Here is a 13,771-nt window from a genome sequence, read left to right as displayed (position 1 = left end):
TACTTCCATCCTCCACCTTTCCAGTGACTCTTCAGTTCCCTGAAGGCTCACACTTACTCTCTCTCTCGACTCAGTCATCATTTCTGATGCCTTTAATGTGCACATACAACCTGTAGGCTTCCCAATTTTTAGACCTCCTCATCCCTAAAGACAGTCACCTCTCATTCCAATTTAATCTTTCACTCCTATGCCATACCTTATCATCATCAGAACTGGCCCTACTTCAAAAATAAAGAATAAAAATGCACATCCTTCTCCAATCATATCCTCAAGGTCATCTGCTCAAAAACACTCATAAAATCAATTTTTAAACCACAGTGAGGTGTCTTCACTATTGATCTCATCACTCTCTCCCTGTGTATCAACACCTTCTGTTTTAAACATCTTTTTAAAAGTTGCATATGAAGACTTATTTTAATGGGGTATAATCAACATACAATAAACCATGCTTCCTTGGTGGCTCAGACAGTAAAGAATCCACCAGCAATGCAAGAGACCTGGGGTTGATCCCTGGGTTGGGAAGATCCCCTGGAGAAGGGCACGGCTACCCACTCCAGTGTTCTGGCCTGGAGAATTCCATTGACAGAGGAGCCTGGCGGGCTACAGTCCATGGGGTGGTGAAGAGTCGGACATGACTAAGCAACTTTCACTTTTTTTCAGTTGAAATGTATAATTTGATAAATTGCCAATAAAGTTGCAATGAACAATCGCATATAAGTCCTAGAACATGAATGACTGGATCACACCTTCAGTTCAGTTCAGTTCAGTCGCTCAGTCGTGTCCAACTCTTTGCAACCCCATGAATCGCAGCACACCAGGCCTCCCTGTCCATCACCAACTCCCGGAGTTTACTCAAACTCATGTCCATCAAGTCAGTGATGCCATCCAGCCATCTCATCCTCTGTCGTCCCCTTCTCCTCCTGCCCCCAATCCCTCCCAGCATCAGGGTCTTTTCCAATGAGTCAACTCTTCACATGAGGTGGCCAAAGTACTGGAGTTTCACACCTTAGACATATGTTTAACCTTTCAAGAAACTGACAAACTTTTTTACAACAAAGTGGTACTATGTTACATTGTTACATTCCCATTACCAGTGTACAGGCATTCCAATTTCTCCAAGATTTGGAATGGCCATTTGTTGTTATTATTTAGCCATTCTACTAGGTGTGTAGGGTACCCTCCCCTTTCCTCTTGTCTTCGTATCCAGCTGAGACCCCATAGCTCTTTATTACATCATTCCTTTTCAGTGGCTCTCAAAATCCCTTGCCCTTTTCTCCCCTCTTTGCACTCACACAAAAAGAACTACAATATTTGTTATACACCTATTCACTTTATTTGCGCCTGTATCATTGCACCCGAGTGTATTTGTATAGAAATCACTCTGAAAGGCAAAGAGTTGCCTTTGTAAGTGGATGAGCTCTGACCTTAAAAAGTGGTAATGCACGCTGCCTGGTATCTCTTTCATGGGTCTCTATTCCAGAGACTTTTCCACTTCTCATAATTATATCACACTTCTACCTTACCGAGAGATCTAATTTTTTCCACCCCAGCTCACCTTATCTTCAGCTGATGATCCTGTAGCATGTCATTGTGTGAACGAAACCCATCAATGGATATTCTCACATCTCTCCAGCACAAGTCCACACAGGCCTATGTCCACCTTCTCTTTCTCCCCCCTGAATTCTGAAAGTTCTCTGATCACATGGTCTCTCAAGAACATATCCTGGGGACTTCTCCAGTGGTCTAGTGGCTCTTGGTCAGGGAACTAGATCCTGCCTGCCGCATGCCATCAAAATCCTACAGGCCACTATTAAAGCCTCGTGCAGCCAAATAAATAATTTAAAAAAAAACAGATATTGCAATTATGCTCTGCCTGTCTCCCATACTCCACCCCCTCCTCCTTTAGCTAAGCATTCTCATTAGTTCACATATTCTAGCATCTCTCATCCTTAAAAATTTCTCCTTGAATCCCACAATCTCCTCCAGCTACTATCTCATTTCTGTCACAAGAAGCTTCTTGCAACTAACCAGAAGCTGTCCTCCATTTCTCTCGTTTTATCCATGATTTACTCCATTGTGATCTGTCTTCCAATCATCAATCCGCTGAATTTTCTCCTATTAGCATCACTAATGATCCCCAGGTCATCAAAATCAATAGACCCTCTTCTGTCTTCCCCCTCACTGAAACTGAGATATTTACAAAGTTGACTGCTCTGTCCTTCTTGAAACCCTGCCCTCCTGTGACTTCTGTGTCCAGAACAAAAAGACATCAACTCTGCTCACTACCAAAGATGACTGTAGAAGTAACTCAAGGTCATGTAAGTCTAGGTCAACACCAGCATATCTGTTATGCCTGGCCCAGGTTTGAAATGTTTTAGAAGTATATTCATTCTAGCAAATCTCATGAAAACCAATGCAAATGAAAGTAAGAAAATGTATAAACAAAAAGGTTAGGCTAAAGTTAACTGATTGGATGCATGAGACAAGTGCTCAGGGCTGGTGCACTGGGAAGACCCAGAAGGATGGGATGGGGAGGGGAGGCGGGAGGGGGATCGGGATGGGGAACACATGTAAATCCATGGCTGATTCATGTCAATGTATGGCAAAAACCACTACAATATTGTAAAGTAATTAGCCTCCAACTAATAAAAATAAATGAAAAAAATAAAAAAATAAAAATTTAACTAAGCAGAAATACTTAGGTATCTACATAATTGTATATAATATATATACATAATTGTATATAATAAATTATAACAATTATATTATTTGCTTTATATACTATTATAAAATTATTTAAAATTAATCTTAGTGCAAAATAACTAGAGGAGATCAAGTTGATGCATTGGAATTCTATGATCTTTACATGCCACATAGCTAGTTTACATTGAAATGTATTATAAAATATTTTGTAAATTATTAAAACTTTGAATTTTATAGAAAAACATAGTCTAAGTCATGGGATATCATTTCAGTGAAGAAGCTGGATAATGACATTTCTGAGCCACCAAGCATTATAGTCATGAGCTAACATCAAGGATAAGCAAGTTGATGGCGGAGAACGTGTAAGCAGAAACAGTCCTGGAATGCAAGGGGCACAGTGAGAATAGGAGACCAGAGGGAGCAGGGCAGTGAGGGGCCAAGACGGGGGTGGGGACGGGTGTGTTTCTGCCGGTGGTACAGAGAGACGGCAAGATGCTGGAAAGAGAGAGACGGCAAAAGCAAGGCAGAGAGAGGAGAAAAGGGGAAAGAGAATCAGACACTTCACTGGTGTAAAGACGAACTCTGTTGAGTTTAAGTTGGATTTTTGTCAACATTCAGTAAATCCTTTGGACCTTGTTAATAATATTTAAGTCAGCAGGAAACATTTCCTTTCTAGGCAGTTGGACTAGAATTCAGAAGTCAGCTGGCACGCTTTCACCTTTCTGACCTAACCTTTTTTTTTTTTTTGCATGCTAAGGGCTGGGCCCTGTGTTTGCTTGTTTTCATCAAATCAACATCATAAGAATGAAACAATATTGTAAAAATTTTGATTTTTGATATAATATGTATAAAAATTTTGATACAACAGGTATAAAAATGTATTTCCTTTTCTCTTTCACAATGCCAATTTTTGAAGATAAGCCCTAATATCACTTTGTTTCATGGTATTAAAGGCTATCCTAAAGGATATTCTTTATGTTCCTTTAGTAACCCTTGTATACGATGATATTGGGGCTTCCCTGGCGGCTCAAACAGTAAAAAATTTGTCTGCAATGCAGGAAACCTGGGTTCGATCCCTGGGTTGGGCAGATCCCCTGGAAAAGCGGATGGCAACCCACTCCAGTGTTCTTGCCTGGAGAATCCCATGGACAGAGGAGGCTGGCGGGATACAGTCCAGGGGGTCACAAAGAGGCAGACATGACTAGGTGACTAACACTTTCACTTTCACGGTAATATTATCTAAACATGGAGATAGGAAATATCCATTGATCATTATTGAGCAAATGTTTTGATAAAAGAACAGAATTGATTAGATTTGTTTTAGGAATCGAAGGTCAAATAGTGATGGTAAGCAGGGTGTCGGGGGTGGGGTGCAAAGCGCATGGTGAGTGGAAGAGCCAGCTGTGGTTAGAGGAGGACCAGTCCGCTGTTGAAGCTTTCTTCTTCTTTAGTTTATTTTATTCAAGTATAGTTGACTTATAATGCTGTGTTAACTTCAGCTGTTCAGCAGAGTAATTCAGTTTTACATATTATACATTCTTTTCATATTCTTCCTCGTTATGACTGATCTCAGGATATTGAATACAGTTCCCTGTGCTATATGGTAGGACTTTGTTTATCCATTCTAAGTATAATAGTTTGCATCTGCTAATACCAAACTCTGAATCCATTTGTTCCCCATCCCCCCTTGCTCTTGGCAATCACAAGTCTATTCCCTGTATCTGTGAATCTATTTTATAGACAAGTTCATCTGTGTCATAATTTAGATTCTACCCATAAGTGATATCAGATGATCTTTTTTTGACTTATTTCACTTAGTATGACCATCTCTAGGTCAATCCACATGGCTGCAAATGGCATGATTTCATTTTTAATGGCTGAGTAGTATTCCCTCTACTTTTAGTTTTTTGAATAACCTCCACACTGTTTTCTATAAAGGCTACACCAATTTACATTTCCATCACACTATTGTGGGTTTCTATGTTGTTAACCTGCTGAAATGGTGCAAGGGCAATTGGAGTAATGGACAGGAGCATGCAGATTCTGGAGGATGAGACATGACTACTGGAGCATGTTGAGCAAGGAAATGGCAGGACAGGATGATCTGTACTTTAGAAAAATAGCTTTGGCAGCATGTGGAGGATCAGAAGCTGGAGAAGCTGAATGGTGAGGATTTTATCTGAGTCAGAAACCAAGGGATGAAAGCAGGGGTCAGAGTTGAAAGCCATGTTGACTGAATACATCAAAATCAATATATTTTGATAAACCTCAATTCCTGCCTTTCAGTTAGAAAAAGACTCCATTATCCTTGTTCTTTAGAAAGAAAATACTCAGATCACCCTGTATTTTTGAAATCTAGTGGGAATAAGTGTCAGAGATCAAATGAGACTGTAGCTAGGCATAGATTTGTGATCTTCCTGCTCCCCATCTCTGCTTCCTCCATCACTTCCTGGGTTGGATATTTTTCTAATTTTGGAACAAACTCAGATTCTACTAAGGCTGGGCGGGCAGACAAATCTCTGTTGCTTGACTGCTCAATTAAAATAACAACTTCTAAAATCCATACAGTGAGTTCACAACACTGAAATAGAAGGAAAAAGAAAAAACACCCCAAGAGAACTGGTAGAAACTCCTATTACTGGACTTATTAAAAAGAGGACAGACAAACGCTTCGCGGCATCCTGCAGGGACCAGACCAGCACTAAAGGAGGAGGGCATCAGGGCCTTTCTGACGTGATGTGATAGCCACCAGGGGGGAACATGGAGAGATCTCCTCTCAGAGAAAAGTTATTAACCACTCTGGCGTCCACATGGACAGGGCTGCCTTCTCTAAACTATAAACATGCCATCTGAGGGTCGGAATCCCTACCAGCTCATAGCCATGCAAATGCAAGGTCTGGCTCCCCTCCTCGACGCTCTTTCACAAATACACAAGTAAACATCCACACACTTGAGGGATCAGCCTCCTCGGGTTTTGGAGGCAGGGGAGGAACAGATGTTCAGCTCAGATCCTTCTACATGATTCACATTGCAATATGCTTAGCCGCTGTGGTCTAGTTAATTACCAGCATCTCCCCAAGCATCTTATCCTCAAGGACTCCCTTTTCCTTGCCCCCAGGTGCAGAAAGTGCTTCCTCTCCCACACGCATTGCAAAAAGCATCATTACAAGGCTAGTGTGTGACCTAATGAGGGTCAGGGCATGAGACAGAAACCAACAGGAACCTGAATACTCGGTCTTAAAAAGCTCCCAGAACTTTCTGGCTACTCTTTCTCTTGGAGTGCCCCCTGCTGCTGTGACAGACAGGATACTCTATCAGGATTCTTTGCCTCTTCTTATCACTCTCCAGTCATTCTGAAATCCAAATTGAGTCACCAAGGGTCAGATTTCACATAGTTATATAATTTTACTAAGCAGACAAATTCAACTATCTTCATTAGAACTTTCTCTGATGACTTTTTAGCAGCAGCTGGGGTTAGAATGGACAGGACAGTGCATGCTCAGTCCTGTCTGACTCTTTGCAGCCCCATGGACTATAGCCCATCAGGCTCCCCTGGCCATGGAATTTTCCAGGCAAGAATACTGGAGTGGGTTGCCATTTCCTTCTCCAGGGCATCTTACCAAATCAGAGATCAAACTAGCGTCTCTTGCATTGGCAGGTGGATTCTTAACCAATTGAGCCTCGGGGGAAGCCTGGAGTGGGTTAGAGGAGCTGGCAAAGGGTCCACCAGCTGGCTTGCCTAAATATAGAAGAGCCATAAAAGGTGCCTGGGAGGAAGGCTGCTCCCCTCTCCCCTGCACAGAATGCCATGGTCTTTTTCTTGATTAAAAAATAAGTATTGATTTTAATTCTTCACTTATTGATTCTCCCAACCCAGTCCTATGTGGCCAACAGAAAGCAAGACAATCATTCCTGTTCACTCCAGCTGGGAAGCATGGTCTTTCCTCTGGTCAGTGACGCTTGCCTGAAACTTCTTGCCTCTAGGACCTATGCTCTCCGCACCACTAGTTTGGGTTTGTAGTTCCTGATAAGTTAAATAGCACTTAGTCAAGCTTTTGACCACCCACCACATTCTTGATGGGATGAGCTATGATCACTCATTCATGTACCAGGGGGTCTCCTCACTTTCTCCTGTCAGAGAACATTTGCATCCTTCAGGGCAGACCGCACATCTCTCATGTGTTGTCTCAACTACTGCAGGACTCAGAGAAAATGCTAATTCACTGTGGTGCTGAACTCCTAACACCCATCTCTGACTATATTAAAATACAAGAAAGGGACTTCAGATCTTCAAAAATTAAATGCAAAAATAATTAAGGTAAATATTTTGTTTGAAAAGTTAGTTTTGCAAAGGTCACATTTCAACACAAAACTCTGTCTGTGTTGTGCAGATAAATTGGCAGTGTAATTATTCCTAGACTGTAAATTAGGCATCTGTGACCTGTACTCTAAATAATATTTCTATGGCTTGAAAAGTAACTTGAAACCAAGTGGAAGCTTAGTGACTGGAAGATTCTGACTCAGTATGAATTAGAGAGAGAATTCATGTATTGATGGTTATAACCCTATCAGGTTTTAACAATTTGTCTGTTGGTTAAATGCGGTGTCAAACTTACATGGCAGTTTCTTTTAAGTCTCTCTTTAATTTTAACAATAAAAGAAATTGGAGTTTTGATCCAATATTTCCAGATATAAAAGTGCAATGTTTTCAGAAGTCATTTGATCATTTATTTTGTAATGCATTTTTTGGATTCCCTTTGATGTCTCAGGTTGATTCTTCAAACAGAAATTCAAATTAAATTTAAATGAGACAATCTGATTCCCCAGACCTGAGAGAGTATTCACAAATATGAAAGAGATGGTGGAGCAGCAGCCCAGTTGTTGAGCTGGAAGAGGGGTGGGGAAGGGGTTTGGGGAACAAGATGAAAAATAGCATCAGCTACACTTAGTAGGGGCCTCAACCTAAAGACTTGAGTACAAAGTTCTGAGGCATGTCCACCCATTGAATTCCGGAGTCTGCTCTCAGTGAAGATAAGTCACTATAAATTCATACCACCTCCTGTTAGTCCACAGCCAGCTACAATCTACCAGGCTTTAACAAAATAAAAATCAACTTGTTTAGTTCGCTCTTTAAAATTACCAAGACCTACTGCTTGGGCTTACATAGTATAAAGAAAAGGCTATGTTCCCAGCCTGGCCGTTTGACTTCCTAGCTGTGTTCTTTCAAGCAATCACTTTGTGGTAGGTTACAGATGACTGAAAATCTTTTGCCACTTTTCCTGATGAGATGTGGAGTTCAGTTCTCCACCCCTTAAATCTGGATTGTCCTCAGTGAATTGAGGAAGAAGTGTGACCTGCCTTGGTTTCTTGGAACCCTCTTTCTGAAGGAAGCCAGCTGCCACTGGGAGAAATACAGCTCCCAAAGACTGCCATGTTGTGAGGAAGCCCAAGCTAGCACTGTGGAAAAGCTCTGTGGGAGAGACGCCAAGTCAGCCCCCGCCTATCTAGCCATCGCAGCCAAGGTGGCAGGCCCAAGAGTGAATAAGCCATCTGGGATACGACATAGTGGAGAACTGAGGAATTCAACTCCTGCCAGAAATGAGCCCTCAGACATTCGTTCCCAGTCTGGCCCTCCAGCCATTTCTCTCGCTTCAAGCCGTTCCTGACGACGCTACAGTCGTGGTACAAAGAGCAGCCATCTTTGTTGAGCTCCACCCACATTCCTGACTACAAAATTTTGAGCATAATAAAATGTTGACTGTTTCAGGTCATTAAATAATAGATAACTGGAATACAATGGACAACAGATAACCAGTAGATAACCAGAACCCTCAGACTCACCAGGCTTCTGAAACGTGGTGGGGCGGGGGTAAGTGCCTTCTTCCTGCAGCAGGCACTCACAGCTGGTCATAATGTCTTTTTCATTTCTGACGCGCACAGCCCTAAGTGGCAGCTTGCAAGAGCAGTAGCTGGAAGCAGGGTTAGTTTCCCAGACCAGGAGCCCTAACCACTGGACCACAGGAGCCAGCAATTAGGGCTAAGGGCCCTAGTCTTGCCTGCCTAGTCAAGAATGAATTCAGGAGAGGAGGCAGAAGGTAAAGAGTAAAGTAAAAAGTTTATCTAAAAGAAAAATACATGCAGAAAAGGGACGGGCGAACCCAGAGAGTCGCACCTTTGGCAAGTTTAAGTCCTTTATCGGGGGCAGGTTTCTGGGTCTCTGTCTTCCCTCAGGCCCATCATCTGGCTCTGTGCCCCCTCCCCTGGTTAATCTGTCTCAGAACCTGAGCTGCACATCCACACTTTAGACAAGACGGATCTCGAAGCAAAGGCTTCTGGAAGGAGCAAGACCCATTATGGTCTGAAATTATCCCCTGATTTTTGACTCCAAGGAGCCTCTTGTGTATTGTCTCCCTTTCCCTTTATTCAGACAGGGTTTTTGCCTCTCTTTTTCCTAGCCAAGATTATTCCCTTGAGGTGTTTACAAGAGACAAACACTGGCTATTTACCCTTGTCTGTTGTTGCTTCCATTTCCGAGAACAAACAGGGGGCTGATTGTGAATTTGCACCCTGGAGCCCTCCTATCTCTTGCCTCAGGAAATGCAAAGAGGAGGCTGGCTGATCGCGCGTTTCCAACTTGGAGCCCGTCTATTTCCCACCTCACTTTCTCCCTGTGTGAGTACGGGTTGACTAGCTAAAGGACAGCAGTTTTCAGACTGCCTTTCAGCCAGAGGAGACTGTGAGACTAAGTTCTGGCAAAAGAGATACAAGAGGAAACCATAGCAGCTGAGCAATAACTCTTTTTTATTTTTTTAATGTATTTTTTTTATTGAAGGATAATTGCTTTACAGAATTTTGTTGTTTTCTGTCAAACCTCAGCATGAACCAGCCACAGGTATACGTACATCCCCTCCCTTCTGAACCTCCCTCCCGTCTCCCTCCCCGTCCCACCCCTCTAGGTTGATGCAGAGCCCCTGTTTGAGTTTCCTGAGCCAGACAGCAAATTCCCATTGGCTGTCTATTTTACACATGGTAATGTAAGTTTCCATGTTACTCTTTCCACACATCTCACCCTCTCCTCCCCCTCCCCATGTCCATAAGTCTGTTCTCTATGTCTGTTTCTCCACTGCTGCCCTGTAAATAAATTCTTCAGTACCATTTTTCTAGATTTTGTATATGTGCGTAAGAATATGATATTTATCTTTCTCTTTCTGACTCACTTCACTCTGTGTAATAGATTCTAGGCTCATCCACCTCATTAGAACTGATTCAAATGCATTCCTTTTTAGAACTGAGTAATATTCCATTTCCAAAATATACAAGCAGCTCATACAACTCGATGCTAGAAAAACAAACAACCAAAAAGTTGAATCAAAAAGTGGGAAAAAAAACCTAAACAGACATTTTTCCAAAGAAGACATACAGATGGCTAACAAACACTTGAAAAGATGCTCCACATCACTCATTATTAGAGAAATGCAAATCAAAACTACAATGAGATATCACCTCATACCGGTCAGAATGGCCATCATCAAAAAAGTCTGCAAACAATAAATGCTGGAGAGGGTGTGGAGAAAAGGGAACGCTCTTGCACTGTTGGTGGGAATGTAAATTGATACAGCCACTATGGAAGATGGTATAGAGGGTCCTTAAAAAACTAGGAATAAAACCACCATATGACTCAGCAATCCCACTCATAGGCATATACCCTGAGGAAACCAGGGTTGAAAAAGACACATGTATCCCATTGTTCATTGCAGCACTATTTACAACAGCTACAACATGAAAACCACCTAGGTGTCCATCGACAGATGAATGGAAAAACAAGTTGTGGTACATACACACAATGGAATATTACTCAGCCATAAAAAGGAACAATTACTCTTAAAAGAGAGAAGACACGGCTTTTAATTTTCTCCATTCATCCTGCTTAGAATATGCACATGATCGCCAGCATTCAAGCAGCTACCTTGAACAAGGAGAAGATAGTCTAATGACCATGGAACATCAAGATCAAAGGATGCCCACAGAGCTATCATATTTACTGCCTTTCTGAATTCTTTTACATGAGTGAGAAATCAATTTTAATCTTGTTTCAGCCACTGATATTTGTGGGAAAAAGACTCCATTATGTTGCACTTAATACTAAGGCTGCATCTACCTCACAGGGTTTATAAGAGGGTCCAAGTGTAAAATTTGTGGAAAAACATTCTGATTTGTAATTCATATGCAACAAACGCCATTTCCTTCCCTGTTTTCCTCCCGTATACTTGACTAGCCAGTGTCTACAACAATGTATTCCAGTCTTTCTCAATTTAATGTACTGCAACCTTCTTGGTAACAAATATTTGGAAAAGCAAGCTGCAGCATGGTCTCATCTCTGAGGATGGAAGACCACTGCTGTGGATTAGGACAACCTCAAGCACAGGAAAGGGAGACGCACCTTGGGAGAGCCCGTCTTCAAGACAAAGGTAATTCAAGAGGAGGATGCGCTTGCGGAAAAGTTAAGCAACTACAGACACAGGAAGCAGTTGAGTTACAGTGGGATCCATTACATATCCATCGGGTTTCCCAGGTGGCTCTAGCGGTAGACACCAGCCTGCCAAGGCAGGAGACCCAAGACACTCAAGTTCGACCCCTGGGTGGGGACTATCCCCTGGAGGAGGGCATGGCAACCCACTCCAGTATTCTTGCCTGGAGATCCCATGGACAGAGGAGCCTGGCAGGCTATAGCCCATAGTGTCGCAAAGAGTCAGACACAACTGAGGCAACTTAGCACAAATACCCATTGGTGCTTCCAGCTGGAAGGTTAGACAGGGAGTTTCCTTTCTCAATGGAATATGAAGCAAGAATGAAGCTATTACAGTATGTCAGGAGTTCTGGATTTTTCATAACATTCAACCCTTATAGCAACAAAACAGATCAGGTTATGATCCCCACTTGTCAATAAATGAGGCTCACACAAGACAAGTGAGTGAGCTAAGATAACAGCAGATGTATATCAAGTTGCAAATCAGGAATGCAGGATTCCTAAATCCATGCTATTTTCTGCATCCTCTTCTCAACAATGCCTCTATATGAGCAAAATTAGAACAGCTGAACAGCAGCGTCACTGTGAACCCACCCAACAGCCTCTGATGGAATCTAAGAGGCACTTGCAACTCAGAAACCTCTGCATCCTTGGCATCCCCCTTTCCCACGGCTGGGGTGCAGGCTGGACTCTGCCCTGCAGGTGCTTTGACCCTGCCCACCGAGAGAGAAGGAGGTGTACCACTCTACCATCCAAGCAACACTTACAAAGGGGGATAAGGAAGAAGGGGCAAGGGTAGCCTATCATTTCAGAGGAAATAATTAGGCAGGGGGTGGTTTATCCATGAGGACCACTCTGAATAGAAGAGGCCAGGGTCCTGCCTCCTTGATTTGCCATGAGAACACAGCCACCGGCATATGTCACTGAGCTCAAAGCAAACCTGTTTCTCCATCTCTGGTTCAGTGAAGGCTGCTCTCCGACCATGACGTGGGCTCACTGTGGGGAGCAGTTAACTGAACCTTTGAAATACCTCTCCCATCCTTCCTCACCTCCAGGCTCACTGTCACCGACTTCAAGCGGCTCTGACTTGCTGCTCTGGACTCACGCACACCCACGGGGACTGCTCATCTCTCTTTCACTCGCATCCTCCAAATTTCTTGTCCTCTTTGCACGGAGTTTTCATGGCAAGCTTCCTAAAGCTCATATCCAGCCGGGTCTCTCATGGGCTTAAAAGTATTCCCAACTATCACGCTCCCCAGGAATGTCAGCATGACATTCACGGTCTGTCCCTGACTCTTGCAGCTCCCCTTGTGCCCAGCTGTCCACTGCCCCACTCTCCCTGAGAATGGGTGGGCCTTGTATATCCCGTCACTTTACAAGCTTCTTCCCCAGCCCTCCTGAGCGTTCCTGCTCATCTCTTGTCTTCTGGTAGTTCTGCCTTTTCTGTGGAATCTTCTAGAATTCTCCAGGGGGAGTTTCTCTTCCCTTCTCTCATCCCACCTTCTGGGGGTCCTTGATTATAGCACAAGTCCCTTGATGTGGGTTGTACAGATGTGCTTGGGCTTTTTTCACTACCCTTCCAGGCTGAAGTCCTTCTCGTCAAAGCTATGGTTTTTCCAGTAGTCATGTTTGGATGTGAGAGTTGGACTATAAAGAAAGCTAGGTACCGAAGAATTGATGCTTTTGAACTGTGGTGTGCAGAAGACTCTTGAGAGTCCCTTGGACTTCAAGGAGATCCAACCAGTCCATCCTAAAGGAAATCAGTCCTGAATATTCACTGGAAGGACTGATGCTGAAGCTGAAACTCCGATACTTTGGTCACCTGATGTGAAGAACTGACTCGTTGGAAAAGACCCTGATTCTGGGAAAGATTGAAGGCAGGAGGAGAAGGGGACGACAGAGGATGAGATGGTTGGATGGCATCACTGACTCAATGGACACGAGTCTGAGTAAACTCTGGGAGTTGGTGATGGACAGTGAGGCCTGGTGTGCTGCAGTCCATGGGGTGACAAAGAGTCGGATATGACTGAGCGATTGAACTGAACTCCAGGCTGATGGGTTTTTATGTCTCAACATTAGCCCAATGTGAGAAAATGGGTGCTCAGTAAATTTTTGTTAAAGTCAGTAAATTGGAAAGCGTGTGTGTATGTGTGTGTTCAGTTGCTCAGTCATGTTTGATTCTTTGCAACCCCATAGACTGTAGCCTGCCAGTCTCCTCTGTCCCTGGGGTTTTCCAAGCAGGAATACTGAAGTGAGTTGCCATTTCCTCCTCCAGGGGATCTTCCCAAACCAGGGATCAAACCTGCATTGGCAGGTGGGCTCTTTACCTCTTTACCACCTGGGAAGCCGAGAAAGCATGTGAGTTGGTAGATAAAACAGGCATATCACTTATGGGATTTCTTGCCAGTCTGCATACTTCTTATAATTGCTATATATTTGCTAGCTAGTAGTTGGGAATAAATATGCATTATATCATTTCTCTAAACAAAATAACTAAATCAGGTCAGTTTAATACAATCTATAAATGACAAATTTGCAAAG

This window comes from Cervus canadensis, chromosome 17 (assembly GCF_019320065.1).
Source record: "Cervus canadensis isolate Bull #8, Minnesota chromosome 17, ASM1932006v1, whole genome shotgun sequence".
Taxonomy (NCBI): Eukaryota; Metazoa; Chordata; class Mammalia; order Artiodactyla; family Cervidae; genus Cervus; species Cervus canadensis.
The sequence above is the reverse complement of the archived record's forward strand: the minus strand, read 5'-3'. Positions refer to the sequence as shown.